Raw genomic sequence first — 20886 nt, 5'->3', positions numbered from 1 at the left:
TTTTTGTAATATTATTATAATTTTTCTTTATTCACTTCCTTTTAGATTTTAAAAAGGAAGTAGGATATTATAATTTTGATTTTTTTTCGTGGAATTTTTCAGTGTTCTTAATTTCTAATATACATAAAGAAACAGGATGTGCACGTGTCATTTATATGTGACTCTAAATTAAAAAAGTCCCATTTCGTTTGATTTATGTTTGTCTCTTCTTTTATTTGAAACTAAAAATTTTGCAGAACGAAACCAAAAAAGCAAAAAAAAAAAAAAAAAAAAAGAATCAATTTTTCTTATGAAACTAGAATTTTATTATTTCTATTGAGAAATATTCTTTTGTATTCAGGAAAATTAATGACAAATAAGAATTAATTAATATAATTATTTGAATAAATTAAAAACAAATCATTTTGAAAAATCAGTTAAATTAAAATTAAAATTAAATAAATAAATTAAAAAACAGAAAATTCTTGAAATTAACAAATTATAAATTGTCTGCTAATATATAAGACAATATACAAGAACAACAATAAGTAATGTAAACGTACAGTAATAGATAACAAAAAAATAGTAATTTTTCGTTTTCGAAAGAGTGGGAGAAAAAAAAACATAAAGTGGAAAGTAATGAAGAAAGGAATGAGCTTTTCTATCATTTAGTAAAATTTGATTCTAAGAACAAAAGATAATTCTATATAGGAAACAAGAAAATTGTACTTCAAAGCAGGCGCGACATTGAATACCGCGACGGTTGTATCATAGGTCGCCCAACTACCGCAGAATAGTATATAGACACGACTTGAGAGAGTAAGCTTCTAGAGGATGAATAACTGCACTGCAAATCAAGCCTCTTTTCAGTAGTCATTGTTTTAAACGAGGTTATATAGTTGAGTTTCCTCTTTTCTATTTGAGTGTCAAGTTTATGTTGTTGATTTTAAACCGTGTCATTAATTTTAATGCTCAAACTATTTATCGCTCTCTTCAAGTAAAATGATTTTATTATTTTTATTATTAGTTAAACTTATTATTATCATTATTGTAATTTTAATTATTACTATTATTATTATTATTATTTTACTACTAATACTAATACTTTTATTACTAATACTACTAGTTTTTAAGAAGAAATACTAATTCATTTTAAGACTCTAAAAAAATTGAAGACTATAAAAGTATCGATAAAGGAAAGTAAATTAAAAATTGAAATCCGTTTATATTAATTGTCACTCTCTAGAATCTAACGCTAAATAATTATAAAATTACGAATAAATTGAGATTCAATATGGAGACAGACGCTACTCTCCACCTGCGAACGCCAAGGTCACCGCTAGATGGCAGTTCAGTTCCTTCTTAGAATTTTTACTGCCATCTGGTGGTGACCTTGGCGTTCTCAAGTGGAGAAATTAAACCACCATTTTATTTTACTGACATCATGGCTCGAACTAGGTCCTTAAATCCCGTAAGAGTCCGTAACTTTGCTTGAAGACCATAAATGTCCGTTTTTTTAAAAAAAGTTCAGTAAAGTCCGTAATTTGATTGAAAAAGGATGAAAAGTTCGTAAATTGAACGATATAATTTGGATAATTTTAGAGAAATTACAAATGAGTGCAGAAATTCAATTATTTTCAAAAAGTAATAAAATTCTTCGCAGAAATTCAATTATGTTCAAAAAATTTTTTAAATTCTCGACAGAATTTCAATTATTTTCGTAAATAATAAAATTCTTTCTAGAAATTCAATCATTTTCAAAATTAATAAAATTCTTTGCAGAAATTCAATTATGTTCTAAAATTTAAATAAATTTTCGACAAAATTTCAATTATCAAATAATAAAATTCTTCTCCGAAATTCAATTATTTTCAAAAAATTTAATAAAATTCTTGGCAACGTTTCAATTATTTTCAAAAATTTTCCTCAATCCAATCATTTTCATTATCTACTATTTTAATATAATTTTCCAAACGAATTCAATTATTTGAAACAAAAAAAAAATTCTACACAATTATTTTTAAAATTAATAAAAATTTCACTGGAATTCAATTATTTACCATTTTTTTTTATAAATTTCTTCACAATAATTCAAGCTAATAAAATTTTTTACAGACATTCAATTATTTTCATTAAATAGCAAAATTTTTTCTCAGACATTCAATTATTTTCATAAATAATGAAATTCATTTCAGAAATTCAATTATTTTCATAAATAATAAAATTCTTTTTAGGAATTCAATTATTTTCATAAATAATAAAATTCTTTTTCTGAATTCAATTATTTTCATAAATAATAAAATTCTTTTTCTGAATTCAATTAATTTCATAAATAATAATAAAACTCATTGCAAAATTTCAATCATATTTAATACAATTTTAATCGAATTCCTCAAAAAAATGTAATTATTCTTAAAAATTTTATTAAAATTCGTCAAAAGAGTTCAGTTATTTAAAAAATTATCGATAAAATTCTGTAAGAGAATTGAATTTTAAGAAACATTCAATTATTCAATAAATTATTTATTTGCATGTTATTTGTATTTAAATAATTGAATTCTAGTAGAATTTTCTAATAAAAATTGATTTTTATTTTATAAAAATGAATTTCAGTTAAAACTGTAGATAATAATTAAATATTAAAAGCAGTTTATAGCGTGAATGTTTAAAAATAATTGAATTTTGAAATTAATTTTTTTGAAAAAGTTTAATTGAATTTTTTAAATATTCTTTTAAGTTTTTATTTTCTAATATTTATTTAATTGAAGAATTTAGTAATAATTGACATTTCGTAAAATTGAATATTGTAAATTAATGGATTTGAAAATTGTCAAAGAACTTTTTCAAAAGTTATTAAAAATAATTTTTAAAAAAAAATTTATTTTTTAAATTTAATGTTAAGTTTAAATTAATGCCATTAATTAAATGAATTTTTTAATTTACAAAATTTAAATTCCGAATATGATGACTGAAAGTTGAGCTTTTTTTCTTTATGATGTATTTTCAAAGCATTTTCTTCGCGCCCTCGGTAAAAAATGTTTTCTTTAAAAAAAAGAGGGTGAGAGGGAAATTGCATCAGTTCTCTTAAATGAAAGGAGAGATCAGTTCATAAGAATGAAATGCATAAATAATATTATTGTTGATCTTTATCGAGTGGAATGGTTCAATAATGAGATAGACTCAAGCTTCTTATAAGCAATTTGATTCTTTTTTTTATCAGTCTCTTTATTATTATTATCATCATCACACTGTCTTTATTATCAAAGCTCATCGTATTGCATTGTTTTAAATATAATTCTTGAGTGCAATATGCATTTTTAATTGGTACATCACTGTAAGTGTTTTTTTTTTCTCTATAAATATATTATTTAATATAATATATTTATTTATACTTCATTTCATATTGTAAAAAATAAATAAATATGTTGTTTCAATGCAAAATTTTTGTTTGTGTAAAAATTTTTAATAATAAAAATTGCAATTGAAAGAAAAATACAACTACTGATTTCTGCGTGTATGGTAAAAATTGATTTATCAACATTTCTATAAAGGAAAATTATTGAACGTCAAAATGAACAAATATCTTTCCTGGAATTTAATAATTATTGATAATAAATTTTCTTCTGCAAATACTTCTCGTCATAATTTAAAGTGTTGCACAACTAATATAAAGAATATATAAGAGAATCAAGGATTTCCAAAGACTTTTTTAAAGCAAAAAAAGAAAATTTTTAGTGTCAAAGAAATTTTTTCTGAAGAAGAAGAAAAATTTTGAAAGAAAATTAGAGAAAATGAAAAAAAATTAAAGAAACGAAAATTCCGAGAGAAATAGAAAAAGATTGTTTTTTTATATTTAAAAAAGATTTCTTTTGTTGCTAGGACACATTTTCGAACATGAAAATCACTATATGCTGTTTAGAAACACTAATTTTTAGTTTCAAATTCCATCATGTGAGATAGCTCAATGGATAACGCATCGGATTTCAAGCAACCAGGTCCGGGGTTCGATTCCTCATGGCTAAATTTTCCTATTTTTGAAGTTTACCAATTTTTCGCTATTTTAGCGATACTATTATTATTGCCACACTATTGTCAGCAGTATTTGAATTAAAAATTAATTTCTAATTGTGAATTTAAAAAAAAATTCATTCCCTAGCGCTGGAGTTGATAAAGTTTATTATTTCTCCGTATGACATATAAATATGGATAAATTTGCGTAACCGTTATTATAAAGTAATATCTGACACTGACTCAAGAGAGCGAGAGAGAATGGGGTGAGAGTGGGGGGGGGGGGGGGGAGAATAGAGATAAGGCGAAAAAACAAGAGTGTTCATGAGAGATTACAGGACGACATCCCCGTGTTTCCAAGAAATTATTTCACAGACAGTTTTTTTCTACACGTGTCTTTGTAATAATAATTCGACTTATGATCACACATTTTTTTCCTCTTTTACTTATAATCTCTCCTACGCAAACAATTTAATGTAATTTAATAATATAACAATAATAATAAATAATTTATTGTAAAACATTTTTTTTACTTTCACTTTTAATTTCTTGCAACGCTTTATTTTTATAGGATAATTTATTATAATTACTATTATAATTTATTAATTTATTAATAAATATTATAATTTATTACAATAAGATTTTCTAGGAAGAAACTATGAAAATAGAAAATAAGGAAAAAATCATCAGTTGGGGGGAATCGAACCCTGGATCTTCTTACTGCGTGTCCGGTAATAAAGTCACTGAGCTATCTCACTTGTCTTAAATATTTTTATTTTTTCGATCAATTCTCGTCAAAATTTTTAATTATCTTTATAAATAATAAAAATTTTCTCCGAAATTCAATTATTTTCAAAAAATTTAATAAAATTCTTGTCAACATTTCAATTATTTTCAAAATTACTAAAAATTTCGTAGGAATTAAATTATTTACAAATTTTTTTTTAATTTCTTCGCAATGTAATTCAATTATTTTCATAAATAATAAAAATTTTTACAGTGATTCAATTATCTTTATAAATAATAAAACTCATTGAAAAATTTCAAATATTTTTAATTCAATTTTAATTTTTAATAGAATTCCTCGAATAATATATTTATTCTTTAAATTTTTTTTTAAATTCATCAAAAGAATTCAATTATTTAAAAATTTGTTGATGAAATTCTTTATGAGAATTAAATATCACAAGAAGCATTCAATTACTCAATAAATTATTAATTTTTGAATTAAAAAAATTAAATTCTTGAAGAATTTTCTAATAAAAATTTATTTAAAAATGAATTTTAATTAACATTTTTATTTTTTAATTGAATATTAAAAACATTATGGCATACATTTTTAGTAATAATTGAATTTTGAAAATTGAAATTAAAAAAGAAGAATTTTATTTAAAAACACTAAAAAATATTCAAGTTAGGAAAAGTTACAAATGATTGCGGAAATTCAATTATTTTCAAAACTACTAAAATTCTTCGAAGAAATCAATTATGTTTATAAATTAAAAAAAAATTCTCTTCAATATTTCTATTATCTTTATAAATAATAAAATTCTTCTCCGAAATTCAATTATTTTTGAAAATTGGAATAAAATTCTTGGCAAAATTTTAATAATTTACAAAAATTTTCCAAAAGAATTCAATTATTTAAAAAAATATTAACAAAATTGTACATTTATTTTCTTTGATAAAAACTTCATGCAAATTCAATTATTTACAAATTTTTTACTAAATTTCTTTACAATAATTCAATTATTTTCATAAATATTAAAATTCTTTTTAGAAACATTTAATTATTTAATAGATTATTTATTTTTGTATTTATATAATTGAATTTGCCTAGACTTTTCTAATAAAAATTGATTTAAAAATGAATTTCAGTTCAAATCTTAGATAATAATTATTATAAAATTATGATTTATAAAATTAAAAATAATTAAAAAAAGTGTTGTTTTTATTATTATTATTACACTGAATAATAAATAGATTAGAGATTAAAGAAAAAATTAATGTCAGAAAAATTTAATTGTAGACGATGAATTGTCAGTGGTAATGAAAAGAATTTCGCGCGTGTATAATAATTAGAATTGACAAGAAGATAATAGAAGAGAAATTAAGAGAAAGGTGGGAAATTTAGTTAGAGTTAATTAACTAATTAGTGAAGTAGTTGAGTGATAAGTTGAGTGGGGTAAAAGGGTTAAAAGAAGGGGAAAAGTCTGGATGTTAAAAAGAATTAACAAACGAAAGAAAAAAGAATTGGGAAGGAGAGTGAGGACAATCTTTGTGGTTCTACTAGAGGGAGGAAGAGAGGGAGAGAATAAAAGGGTAGGGATAGTGGAGCGCAGCAGCAACGATGCAATTAGGAGAGTTATGCAGAATGACGTCACACTTCAGGCCGGGGTAACTGTGCTGAGTCAAGGACAGTCTGTCCAAGGCCCTGCCATCACCCTTCGTCACTCCTCCCCCTTCTGCCCTGACACTTCTCTCATCGTCCTCCCTCTCTTCTTTTTTTTAACCCTCCTTTTGCCGCATTTTTTTCACGATAAGAACAAATAAAAAAAAATATATATATATGAAACAAAAAAAGAAATTTCTTTGAACTTTTAGAAATCTGGAATTTTCCAGATCTTCATTTCTTTTTTTTATTTGAATTTATTTTTGTCTTTTTCGATCTTTAGATAATATTCAGATAATTATTGTACTTTTATTTTTTAAATAAAAAAATTAAATAATTTTAAATTAAATAAATTTTAGAATAAACGGGAATAATTAATTTTAATGAGAAAGGAAGATTTTAATAATAAAACAATAAAAAAGTAATTTCCATAATAAAAGAACAAAATACTTTTCATAATTTAGAAAAATTAATTTTGCATTAAATAATAATTCCCATAAGTAAAAAATCATTTTTACAGTAAAAAAAATTTATTTTCTTAATAAAATAATAGTTTTTACAGATAGGAAGAAAATAATTTCTAATTAAAGAAAATTTGATGAAATAAAAAAATTTCAGGGCGCATTTAAAATAGAATTCATATTTCTTTTTTTTACATTGATAAGAACGAGTGATTTTAAATTGACTCATATTGTTGGTATAATACAAAAGAGAGAAAAAAAACCTATTATATATACGCACTTTTCTTTGTGTTATATATGCTCTTATCAAAAGTTTGATATTATATTAATGAGTTTCTGCGCTCTCTTGTGTATATAGGAACGTTATGCAAATATGGCGCAATTCAAGACGATAATATACATATATACATATACTATCAATCGTATGCACTTCACTTACTCCTCTTTGTCATTAATCAATTTCAATTTTTTTCACACTTATTTTGTCCTTTTCATTTTCACTTTGCGAGTACATTATTATCAAACGGTATTTAATTCATAACATTATTGATAAAATTTCCAATTTATTTATGACATCCGCGATCTCATTAGAATTTTAATGAAAATAATAATATTTGCCTTCAATTTTTTTTCTTGTTTTGTATATAAATATTTGTCGGAAAGAAAATTAATATTTTTTTTCCTCTTTTTTTGTAAATTTAGAATTTACAAAAAGCTAAATAATTAAATCTAAATAATTATAAAATTACGAACAAATTGGGATTCAATATGGAGACGATATTCTCCACTTGCGAACGCCAAGGTCACCACTAGAGGGCAGTTCAGTTCCTTCTTGGAATTTATACTGACATCTGGTGGTGACCTTGGCGTTCTCAAATGGAGAAATTGAACCACCATTTTATTCCCCAAAACCTTTTTTATAATTAATAAAATGCAAAAAATGTTATTATGAGAATAATTTAAATCGTGTTTTATAACACTTTTATCATATAATATTAATAATATAAAATTAATTAACTATTTGCAATAATATTAATAGTACATAAATAATAATCATTTACGGTAATTTATTGTTACTATTGAGAATAAATATTAATTTAGTATTTAGTAAAATAAAATAATTTTCATAGGTATTAAAATAATAATTTTCGTGATAAGAAAATAATTTTCTAAATAAAAAAATAAATTAACTTCAATAATAAAACAATAATTTTCACAGTAAAAAAAAATTTATTTTTCTAATAAATAACATTATAAATAAATAAGGGGAAAAATAAATAGAAAATAATTAATAGTACCTGCCTACCTAAATATTAATTATTTACAGTAGGTAAAAATTAGTAATAAATATTAAATAAATTAATAAAATAAAATTTTTAAATACTAAAATTATTTAAAAAATATATAAAAAAAATGTTGAATAAATATTAAGATGTAAATATTGCTTTCAACTTTGAAAAAATGTACGTATTTTATTAAAATTCAAATTATTTGATTCATGTAAATATTTATTAGAAAATATTCAAGTAAACGGTTATTTGAATCAAATAAATTGTTTTCCAGTATATTAATAATATGTACCTATTAATTATTTACAATAATATTAATAAAAATAATTATTATTTATTTACTTAAATATTAATAATAAATGTTAATTATTTATAAATATTTGCTATAATAAATATAAATTATAATTAATTAATTAATTAATTTATCATTAAGAATCGATAGAGAACTTTTTCCTTGATTCAAAGAAGGAATAAATAGATTCAATTCGAGAAAAACAAAAAATTTGCAGGCAAAAAAGGAATAAATTTTCCAAACAAGAGGAAATACAGAAAAGAAGGAAAAAAATTTCTAACGGAAAAGAAATAAATTTTTGTAATCGTAATTGAAACTGTAATTGTATTTGTAATTGTAATTGTAATTGTAATTGTAATTGTAATTGTAATTGTAATTGTAATTGTAATTGTAATTGTAATTGTAATTGTAATTGTAACTGTAATTGTAATTATAATTGTTAAAAAAGAGGAAAAATACCGAAAAAAGGAAAAAAGTAGAAAAATTAGTAAGGAAAAAAAATGAAGAAATGTTCAAAAAAGAAAAATAAGAATTGAGTACAAATTTCCTAAAGTTCATTAGCTTCGTTTTTCGTATTTTTAATCGTTGGGAAAAAAAAGTTTTTTTTAATATATTTTTGTCAAGATTGATGAATTAGGCACTAAAATTCTAAATCTATGAATAAAACGGTCATTCAACTTACTATTTTTGCTTGCCTCTTATCGGCGCTATTATAACTTTTATGTGTTTCTCACAGCCAAAAGATTATGTAGTTATTATTGGAACGTAACTTGGCAATGACGTGAAGAAATAAAACAAGGCCAATTAAAATTGAATCCAGTGGGTGGTTTTACATATCTATTTAAATGATCATTTGACAAATCATTTTCACTTCTTTATATAAAATTAGAAATTTTTTTGACTAAAATTAGCAGGAAAATTCGTACAGTTTAATTTTTTTTTACATTTACTTTTATTCTTAAATTGATTTTATTGTTTTTGTATAATTATTTAATTTAATTTATTTTCTTTTTATCTTTTTATTTCATTTATTTATTTACTAATTTATTTGTTTATTTATTTATTTAAATTTATAAAGAAAGTTTTTTCGATTTTTGGAAAAATTAAAAAAGAAAAACAATTTTAATTTTTCCATCATCTTCCAAAAATCGAAATAACTTTCTTTCTAAATATTATAATGGAAGGAAGAACTATTTCAAAATATTTATTTAAATATTTGTGAAGAAAAAGGTTCCAAATAAATCCTTTCCTCTATTATTTTTCAATATATTTTATTTTTTCGGAAATTAACTTTCACGGAGAAAAAAAATCGAAGAAGAAAAAACTAAAAACTGCATAGCTGAGTTTATGTAATTGTATAATATATATTACGTAATTAGACAAATTAGTTGACTGGTGATGATAGCAATTTCTCCGGAACAATTTGCAGTTGTTTTAATAATTATTTAATTGAGCAAAGAGAGAGAGAGAGAGAGAAAAAAACTAGGAAAGAACCAGATTTTTTTTTCAAGAAAGAATAAAATTTATTGACTTTACTTCTGTGTGGAAATTTAGCCGCTGGGTGAAATTAGTTGATTGCTGAGAGGGAAAAATATTTTCCGGAACTATTTTGAATTTTTATGACCGCTTCTTTATTTTGCTTCTATAAATTTTAACAGTTAGCAGAGGAATTTTTCCTCCGCGAATGATAACAATATTTTTGGAAAAAATTTTTAAGAACTTTTTGAGATTGCATTTATTTTAAGATAACATTTTTTGGATTTGTTTGCCATCTTTGCTAGGCTTTCTTTTATTGAAAATGATTTTTTTATTTGTTTTGGTTTCTTGGTAGGAATTTTTTCAGAGAAAATTTTTTTTTACATTCATTTGGCTTTTTTTATAGAATTTTAGGAAAAAATTTTTTTGTCATTGTTTAGCTTTTCAGGTTGTTTCACACAGCAAACATTTTTTAGATTCATTTGGTTTTTTAATAGAATTATTTTAGAGGAGAAAATTTTTTGGATTTGTTTGGTATTTTTTGCTTGGTTTTGTGTACAGAAATTTTTTTTTGGATTTATTAGTTTTCTTTTGGTAGGATTTCGTTTCAGATAAAATATTTTTTGAATTTGTTTGGCATTTTTTCATAGGATTTCTTTTATAGAAAAGGTTTTTTTTTATCTGATTTGATTCTTTGATAGGAATTTTTTTAGAGAAAAATATTTTTAGATTCCTTTGGCTTTTTTAGTAGAATTGTTTAAAGAAAAAAAATTTTTGGCTTTGTTTAGCCTTTTGGATAGGATTTTTTTCAGAGAAAATTTTTTTCTTGCTCTGTTTAGCTTTTTTAGTAGAATTTTTTTAGAGAAAAACTTTTTTGGATTTGTTTGGTATTTTTTGCTAGGCTTTTCTCTAGAGAAAAAGTTTCTCAAATTCGTTTAGCCCTTTTGGTGGGAATTTTTACACAGAAAAATTAAAAAAAAAAAAAAAAAATTTTTATTTTTATCTGTTTGGCTTTTTTTGGTAGGATTTATAATCAAAGGAAAAAATTTGTTTCCCAGTTAATAAAAAATGTTGGACAAACAACATTTGCAACAGAATAAAAAGGGACAAATTTTTTTGGTCTCTTACAATTAGATGAAAACTATAAGAAACTAAAATTCTATGTCATGGACATTGAGCTTACAATGCAACCAACCCAATTAAATATTTATTTACTACGTAATATCGTGTTGGCCCTGATCCGACCACAGCATGCAACTCTTGTATAATCTTCATTATGTAATGCAACAAAGGTTAGCAATTTAACATCACTGAAGGTTTAGAAATTAATTTATTCATTCCTCATTATTAAAAAAAGAGGAAAAATTAAAAATGTTTCGAAAAAAAAATTTCCACAATCTTTGCAAACTTACTTCATGTTTGTTGGAAAAAAAATAATAATTCATTCGAACAAACATTTTCTTAATTATTACCAAATAAATATATACATACATCTAATGAATAATTAATCAGATAAGGGCTTAAATTTAGTTTTACTTTTGTATTTTCCAAGAAAAAAAATTTTTCATTATTTACATATATATTTTTTCTGAATTTTAATTGAAATATGTGTTTAATTTTTAGATGTCAATGTTCTTTTTGTAAACACTTAGTAGAAATATGTGTCAACAATTTTTTTTTTCTTAGGAGGAATAACTTTTATTTCTATAATAATTATTATTCTTATTATTTTACTTAATTATTATTATTACTATTATTAATTGTAATAAATAAATAAATATTGATTAAAAATTTCATCTGCAAAATAACTTTCGTAATAGAAAAATAAATATTTTTAATAAATATTACCAGTATAATGAAATATTAAGTAATTAATTAATTTACAAATATTAAATTTAAAAAAAAAATATTAAACAACATTTTTTTCTCACATGTTTTTTGGCAATTGATTACGAGTTTAAAAGAGACAAAAATTTTGTTTCTTTGATAACTGAGATAAATTTTTGTTCAAAATATATAAATAACCATCTTAGCACGTGTCAAGAAACTATTTTTTGTTAAAAAGAATTTTCCAATAAAACAAATAGCCTACTTTTAAAAATTCTCAAATTATGAGAAAAAAATTTTATTCGAATCAACAAAATTTGTTTCCAATAAAAGTTTCTGTCGATATTTATTTTAAATGTCGAATAAAATTATTTACAAATCGATTATTTTTTTTAAACCGCTTTTTAACATTTGTTTTATTTTATTTATTATTCCTTATTTATTTATTTGTTCTTCGACAATATTTTTTTTGGTAAATGAAAGTTTTTTTTTTATTTTTCAACATTTTTATATATTAGAATTGAATAAAGGAAGAGAAATTTCGTGAATTAAAAGTTAAAATTAGAGCATGAGCAATTTTTTTTTATTGAAGAAGTATTTATTTGGGTTAAATAAATATTTATTAGATAATACTTGCGCAACTCATTATTTGGAGGCAAATAATAATTTTTTTTTGCCTAAAGTACATTGAAACTGATACTTAATATGTCAATAAAGCAGTCAAAATTCCAGAAATGAGCAAATATAACAAATATTAAATAAATATTGTAATAAAAGTGAATGAGTACAATGACCTATTAAATAAAAAAGAAGAAAAAATTTTTTTTCTCTAAAGTAACTTGTGTAATAGAAAATTTACTAATAAATTAAAATAAAAAGCAAGCAGAATTACTGAAAAATTAAAATAAAATGGAAGCGAAATAATAATAATTAATAATAATAAATTAATAATAAATTAATAATAAATAAAAATAATAAAAAATAATTTAATTACTATTTTAATAGTAAAAGTAAAAATAAAGATAATGAAAAAAAATGCGAAGAAAGAACAAAGAATGACAATTTGACATTATAAGGAAACTTGTAGAAATTCAATAAAAGTTATAATTCCTTTTTTCCCGTTTTTTTTTTTTTTTTTTTTTTAAATAAAAATCAGGAAAAATTACATTCTATTTGTGGTGCAATGGCTTCAAGTATTTCCGTGCTCTATTCTTTTTCATTCGATTATAGAAGGTCATGAGACGAAGAATTTCCGCGACTAATGATTATATCATGCAACTGACCTTGGTTACACTTACAATAGTATATAACCGCAAAGTTTCGTCTGAATGTCTCTCGCAGCGCAAGAATAAATATATATTAGGAATGAAAAGGAAAAAAAAATGAACGGAAAATTCTACGAAATCATACTTCTCGTTAATTCTTTCCTTATCTGTTTTATCTAACTTCAATGGTTTACTAGACACCGTTATAATTGTATTTTACAAGGTAAAATGATGCATTGAAAAAGGTATTTGTTATAAAACACAATTTATTTAATTTCTTATTAGAATATTTTTTTTATAAAAGTCCATTGATTTTTTTTGTTATTGAGAAGTGGAATAAGTAATTTTAATCAATTTTTTCTCTTTGAATTCGATTCACAAAATTTGATACTGTTTTATTTTATTTTGAACTTTATTTGTTCAATTTAATTCGATTTAATTTATTTTTCCTATTTTCAAATTTTGTCACTGTAAATAATATTATAGAATTTTGTTTTAATTTAGTTTTTTGTCTTTAATTTTTTTTCTAAGAAACTTTAGTTTTTTTAAATAATTGTAGAATTTGGTTTGAAAATATTTATTAACAAATTGGAAAAATTCTGATAAGGTGGAAAAAAACTCGCAGTCGGAAGAATCGAACCCGGACCATAATGGTTACGAGACAAGCAATAACTCCACTGAGCCATCTCACTTGACAATTGTATACAACACATTAGAGATAATTCAGTTAATGATCCCTTAATTAATGAATGGATAAAAATGAATTTTTTTAAGAAACTAAAAAGGAAAAAAAAATGATTTCAGAAGACGAGTGAGAATTGTAATTCTTTTTACGAGAAAAGTAAATTGTAGTTTATAAAAGGAAATAAAGTGAAATAGCCATGAAATTCATTGAATCAAGTGTGTGCGCGAAGGCAATTGTAAAGTTTTCTTTGTCCTAACAAGATTCGTTTTCAACACCAAAGAGTGTATTTGACAAAGAATTCAAAGAATGGAAGAGAATTCAGTCATTCTTTTGTGTCCATATGTCGAGTCCGCTGACTAGGATGACTGAAGACTCATTACACTATATATCCAAGCGCCTTAATGATGTGATTAAACAATTATATACCGAGAAACTTGACCAACTAGTCTTTCACGAGGACAAGGATGCCGAGTCTCCCAAGTGTTTTATTGGCTTTTTTTATTCTTTTATTTTTTTTCTCATTCTCCAGAGGGACATGTTAAACGTCACACACTTCTCTATATTAAATTAATCACACCAAGAAGCTCATTAACTCTCTCACAGTGGAAAATTTAACTTTTTCGTTTTGTATTTTTTTTTGTTTTTTTTGCAAAAAAAGCAAAGAAATAAAAACATTAATAATTAATATAAATAAAGAATTATAAAAATAATAACTATTAATTAACTCTCTCACAGTAGAAGGTTGAACTTTTTCGTTTTGTATCTTTTTTTTTTAAAGCAACGAAATAAAAACATTAATAATTAATAATAAAAATAATTAATAAAAATAAAGAATTATAAACATAATAACTATTAATTAACTCTCTCACAGTGGGAAATAAGACTTTTTCGTTTTGTATTTTTTTTTGTAAGAAGCAAAGTAATGTTTAAAAAAAACCGAATAAATGAATAAATAACTAATAAGAATATTGACAAATAGAAATAATTAATAAAAATAATAACTAATAGAAATAAAGACTAATAAAAATAATAACAAATAAATATGATAAAATATTAAAATAATAACTATTAATAATAATGATTAATAAAAATAATAACTAATAAAAAATAAAAATAATAAATAATAGAAATAATAAATAATAATAATAAAATAATGAAAAACAAAATAATAAAAATAACAAAAATAACTGTCTAATGAAAATAAATTGTCTGTCACTACATTTTCTAATTGCTTATAAATTCATGCAAATTTTTTTCAATTTTTATTTTCTCTGATATTAATTACAATATGTATTTAACATTTGAGAGAAAAAATAAATAATGACCAACGAGGAAATCCTGTCACAGAGGAAACGAAAGTTCAACAAAGAAATGTATATAATTATTATTGCAGAAAAAAGGGGAAAAAAGAAGGAGAAAAAGAGAAAAATCGAAGAGGAAATTTAAATAACATTAAATACTAATTAATAAAATCGGATTTTAATAATAATAATAATAATAATAATAATAATAATAATAATAATAATAATAATAATAATAATAATAATAATAATAATAATAATAATAATAATAATAATAGAATAAAGAAGAAAAAAAGCAAAAGAAATGCATGAAAATAAAAAATAGAATAAAAAATCAAAAGACGAAATTGAAAATTAATAAAACTTACTCAAGATCGAGATCAAAATTAGAATAATAAAATTGTAATTAATTCTCAAATTAGCACGTAAGTTAAAGTGATGACAAAGTTGGAGCAATATAATGTGTATATATGCGTGTATAATAATCTAAGGAGAGTCTTTAAAGCTCTTGAACTTGTTTCTTGAATGTCAAAAACATTTTCCATCATATATTATAAATGGTGAACGAACGAGTGAATACTACACTGTGAATGTTAATGCGCCTGTGAAAATTAATATTCCAAGTTGTGTTCCTCAAATTAACGAGGGACGAACTTTCAAGATATATAATCTCGAAACGTAAATTGTCATTTGGCTATTTTCCCAAGCGGAAATATTTTTCGCCAGTTCTCTCCTCTCTCTTTCTCTCTCTCTTCTCTCTTTCTTTCTTTCTTTCTCGCTCTATCGCAAATACACGTGTTCAATGTGTTACAAAATCGAGATGTGAACACGTGCCTACTATCAAAATTTGTATTTGTAAATTATTTTTTCCTAAAATTTTTTTTCTCCTAATTATCTTTATTTTATTGTGTTTTAATTTTTCTTTTTTTATGTTTTCTTTATTTTAATTTTCTTTCTTTATTTTATATTTTTTATTTATTTATAGACATTTTCTTTTTGTAATATCTTTTTTCGATAGCATTGTGTTTGGAGAAAAAATACTATTTTTATTAATTGAAAATGGAAAAAATTGAAAAATTCGAAAAAAGGAGAACATATTTTTTTTATTTCTTATGTAAAGAAACGAATAGAATAGAAATAGTAATAGAATTAGAAAAAATAAAAAAAAAGGAATATTAAAAAATAGATATAGAATAGAAGCAGTAATAAGTAGTAATTAAATAAAAATACTAAAAAAGCAGTAGTGTAATGGGAGTACTAAAAAAAGTAGTAGACAAAAATAGTAATTAAAAAAAATGAAAATGCTAAAAGAATAGAAATAATAACAAAAATAGAAATAGAAAAATAATACAAATAATAAAAAAATAGTTATGAAATAAAAATAGTAATTAAATAGAAGTAGTAAAAAAAGAAAAATAGTAATAAAAATACTGAAATAGTACAAAATAGTAATAGAATAGAAATAGTAAAAAATAGTGACATAATAGAAATAATAAAAAAACAGTGAGAGAATAGAAATAGTAAAAAATAGTACAAGAATAGTTATAGTAGAGAAATAATAAAAGAATAGTGACAGAATAGAAAAAGTAGAAAATAAAAAAATAGTAAATATGTAAATAAAGAAATAGTTAAAAAAAGTGAGAGAATAGAAATAGTAAAAAATAGTACAAGAATTGTGTCAGAATAGAAATAGTAAAAAATAGTGAGAGAATAAAATTTAAAAAAATTAGTGGGAGAATAGAAATAGTTAGAAAATAGTACAAGAATAGTTATAGAATAGTAATAGTAAAAAATGGTATAGTATAAAAATAGAAATATTAATAAAGAAAAGTAAAAAAAAATAAGAAGAGAATTGGTAACGAAAATAGTTATAAAAGTAGAATAGTAAAAGCAATAAAAAATCCTCTAATTGGATAGTAAAAGTTTCCCAGCAAAAAATAATGTTTTATTTAAAGCTCTCGAGACAGCTCATCAAGTTGGGCAAAGTGCAAGTTCGTAACTTTCGTTTTTGCATTCCCTTAATATTCGTTTCCATGCCCCACTGGTCCACTCACCGTCTAAATCTATTGTTACATAAATATCTCATCTTAATGGACGTAACAACTCTTAAACCCTTCTCTGAAAAGTTTTCAAATTTTTATTTCAATTAAAATTTATTCCTTCTTTCCTCTCGAGAAAAATTAATCTTTCTTGAAAACCAAAGTTCAAATTAAAATGTTCGAGTATGAAATTAAATTGTTTTTTTTTCTTTCTTTTTTTGAATTTTTCCTAAAGATAACTTTTTTACTATTTTTTTAGTTTAATTTATTTATTAATTATTACATTTTACATTATTAATATTTATTTAATAAATTTATTTATTAATTTTATTAATTGTTTATTTGTATTAGTAGAAGATTTTTCCATGCTTTTCATTGTGGTATTTATTTTTAGTAAAGAAAAATATTTTTTTTTATTTATAAACAAAAAAAGTATTTTTAATATTCATAAAATATTTTTTTTCGATATTTTTTCCTTGAAGATATCATTTTTACTAATATTTGTTATTTGGCATAACTTTTTCGGTTCTTTGTGGTATATTTCTACTTTAGTATTTATTTTTCGTTTCGCGATAGCAAAATATTTCAATTATTATTATGAAGTATTATTATTTTTAGTATTTTTAGTATTTTTAGTATTTTTAGTATTCTTAGTATTTTTAGTATTTTCAGTATTTTTAGTGTTCTTAGTATTTTTAGTATTTTTAGTATTTTTAGTATTTTTAGTATTTTTAATATTTTTAATATTTGCGCATAATTAACACAAAAATTAACAAAAAATAAATATCACAATAGAAGAAATGACAAAAAACTGAAATAAATACAAATAATGCAAATAATTATTAACTAAAACAAATAAATAAATATTAATAACTAAAAATAATTAATTCCTTGAAATTTAATTTTTTTTTATATTCACTTTTTTTCATGCTTTATTTTCAACACATTTCCGTATTTGATACACATTTAAATTGTAATAAACACATAAGTTTCCAAATATTGCGTGACAAGTATGAAAAAAAGAATTCTCGTTTTCGATAAAAATTGCGTTCTAAAGAAATATAATTATAAATTCGAAACGTGACAAAATTTTGATAAGAAATTGAATGAACTTTAACGAAAGATTTTATATAGAAATTCAAAATAGGAAGAAACGGTTATAATAATATAAGCAAAGAAGAATTGGTTTCTTTTTTTATCGTTTTCGCACAAAAGAATAAACATTGATAAAATGATATCTGCAATCTTATCACTTATGCACTTTTTTTTAAACACCAACTGCATTTGCATCGAACGATTTTGTTATCATTTATATCATCTCGCAAAAGAGAGAGGTTTGTCTTTTGAATATATAACAAAAGAACACATTTTCTTTTCTCCTCGTCTAATTATCGTGTTTTCGCATATGTATTAAAAAAGAGAATACAAAATTATATTTCTTTTTTCTCTTTCACTTTTATTTTTTAATACATTATGTATGAAATAAATATTTGTTCTTTTACCTATTACTTATTAGTTTATTTTCAAGGTTGCGAATTGATAACAAAAATTTTTAATTTATTTTGTTAATTAATAAATATCTAGATGGAAATATGTTTAATTATTATCATTATTATTTATTGGCACTATTCTTGTACTATTTCTATTCTATCACTATTTTTGTACCATTTTTGTAGTAATTTTGTTCTCTCACTATTTTTTACTATTTATATTCTGTCACTATTCTTGTACTATTCCTATTCTATAACTGTTCTTGTACTGTTTTTTTACTATTTCTATTCTGTCACTATTTTTACTATTCTACTCTGTCGCCATTTTTTACTATTTCTATTCTATCACTATTTTTAGTATTTCTATTATTTTACAATTTTTAACTATTTCTATTTTCTCGCTAATTTTTACTATTTCTATTCTATCACTACATATTTACAATTTCTATTCTATCTTTATTTTTACTATTTCTATTCTGTCACTATTTTTTACTATTTCTATTCTCACACTATTTTTTACTATTTCGATTTTGTCACTATTTTTTACTATTTCTATTCTGTCACTATTTTCTTCTATTTTTATTCTATATCTATTTTTTACTATTTTTATTGCTATTTTTTATTTTTTCCAATTCTATTACGATTTCTATTTTATTTCAATTTCTATTCTTTTAATATTTTCTTAGTGTTTCTATTTCTCTTTGATTAAATTATCTTTTTACTATTTCTGTTCCGTTACTTTTTTCACTGCTACAAATCTGTTACTATTTTTACTATTTCTATTCTATTACTATTTTATTACTATTACTATTTTTATTACTATTTCTATTCTATTTCTATTTCTATTCTATTTCTATTAATTTTTCTATTTTTTTTACAATTTTTATTCTATTAATATTCTTTTAGTATTTCTATTTCTTCTTAATTACTATTTTTTTTTAATTAATTATAATTCTATCACTATTTTTCACTATTTCTATTCTATCACAATTTTTTACTATATTTCTATTCTTGCACTATTTTTTACTATTTCTATTCTCTCACTATTCTTGTACTATTTCAGTATTTCTATCACTATTTTTATTTTTTTACTACTTCTATTCAATTACTATCTTTATTATATTACTATTTTTTACTATTTTTTACTATTTTTATTATTTTTCTATTTCTATTTTTATTTTTGTTATTATTTATATTCTTTTAGTATTTTCAATTCTATTACCACTGTGATACTGTATGGTATCGAATTGGTTTTTTACGGTACTAGTATGGTACTATTTGGTACCTACCACTGTGGTATTGTATGGTATCAATTTGGTATTCATTGGTACCAGTAATGATCTTCTGGTATTAATTTCTTACTTTATGGTACCAATAAAATATTATACCAAAGTATAATTACTTTTTCGTGTCAGAAACAAAAGGCTACTTTATTGTAGCAATTTGGTTCTTTTTTTGTACAAATTTGTCATTTTTTGTACTTTTCGTACCAACATGACACTTTAGTCCATCAATTTGGTATTTTCGGTATTATTTTGTTATTTTTGATATTAATTTTGTACTTTTGGTATCAATTTGGTACTTTTGCAAATAGTAGTGCACTTTTTGGTATCAATTTGTTATTTTTCGATATTAATTTTTTGAAAGCAGTTTATCAATTTTTTTTTAATCAACACCTTGAAATATAAATGTGTAAAATAAATACAATAAATTCTCTCTCGTTTTCTCCTAATCAGAGTTAGATTCCTCCGTCCCTGGCCTTGCTGGATTATAACTTTCTCGTAATACATGTATGAACTTTCTCAAGAAACCATGTAATCATAGAATCAACGAGTTGCACCGATATTTAATTACAAGTAACTATACAGTTGTTGCGAAACCATTTGATTCTGAATTAAATAGTGTAATGGGGTGGTGTAACTTTCATTATCAATAAAGATATTCTCGCAATTTTTTTTCCATTTTCATTTTTTATTTATTAATAAATTAATCATCATTTCTCATTTATTTGTTATTGCCAATACTAATGAGTCATTGATATAATGAATATTAAAAATTTCAAACCAATGGTGGTTTTAAAAATTAATTTTTAATTTTATATTTTATTGTAATTAATTTTTGATTCTATATTTTATTATAATTAATTTTTGATTTTATATTTTATTAGAATTAAATATAAAATCAAAAATTAAATAGTTCTGAGTTTCTGTACAACGATATTTTCAACAATTAATAATTTAAAATATTTTTTTTTTCAATTTTTATTTATTTATTTATTTTTTGATAATTCTAATATAAAGTATTTTCATTTGTTTGTTTCAGGTGAGTTGAACAACATATGTTTCCTGTCGAGTTTGTTTCGTAAGTAAATATATACATGTA

At 22.2% G+C, this 20886-nt stretch overlaps 1 protein-coding gene across 8 annotated transcripts in view; it reads left to right on the top strand.

Moving 5' to 3' along the window:
* The window catches only part of LOC122501406 (caveolin-3-like), a 278146-nt gene that overhangs the window by 109987 nt on the left and 147273 nt on the right, over positions 1-20886 (top strand). Inside the window, exons 1-2 of one of the 8 annotated variants that reach the window (XM_043610844.1) lie at positions 3255-3313; positions 20827-20865. The exons of 6 other annotated variants lie outside the window; for them this stretch is intronic. The gene's annotated coding sequence lies outside the window, so the exon portion shown is untranslated. Of the gene's footprint in view, positions 1-3254; positions 3314-18326; positions 18349-20826; positions 20866-20886 lie in introns of those variants that run through there. One more of the 8 variants, XM_043610843.1, reaches the window with a different exon arrangement.

This window comes from Leptopilina heterotoma, unplaced genomic scaffold (genome assembly GCF_015476425.1).
Source record: "Leptopilina heterotoma isolate Lh14 unplaced genomic scaffold, ASM1547642v1 Lhet_209, whole genome shotgun sequence".
NCBI classification, from domain to species: Eukaryota; Metazoa; Arthropoda; class Insecta; order Hymenoptera; family Figitidae; genus Leptopilina; species Leptopilina heterotoma.
Note: the sequence above shows the minus strand (reverse complement) of the source record. Positions and strands in the feature narration are given on the sequence as shown.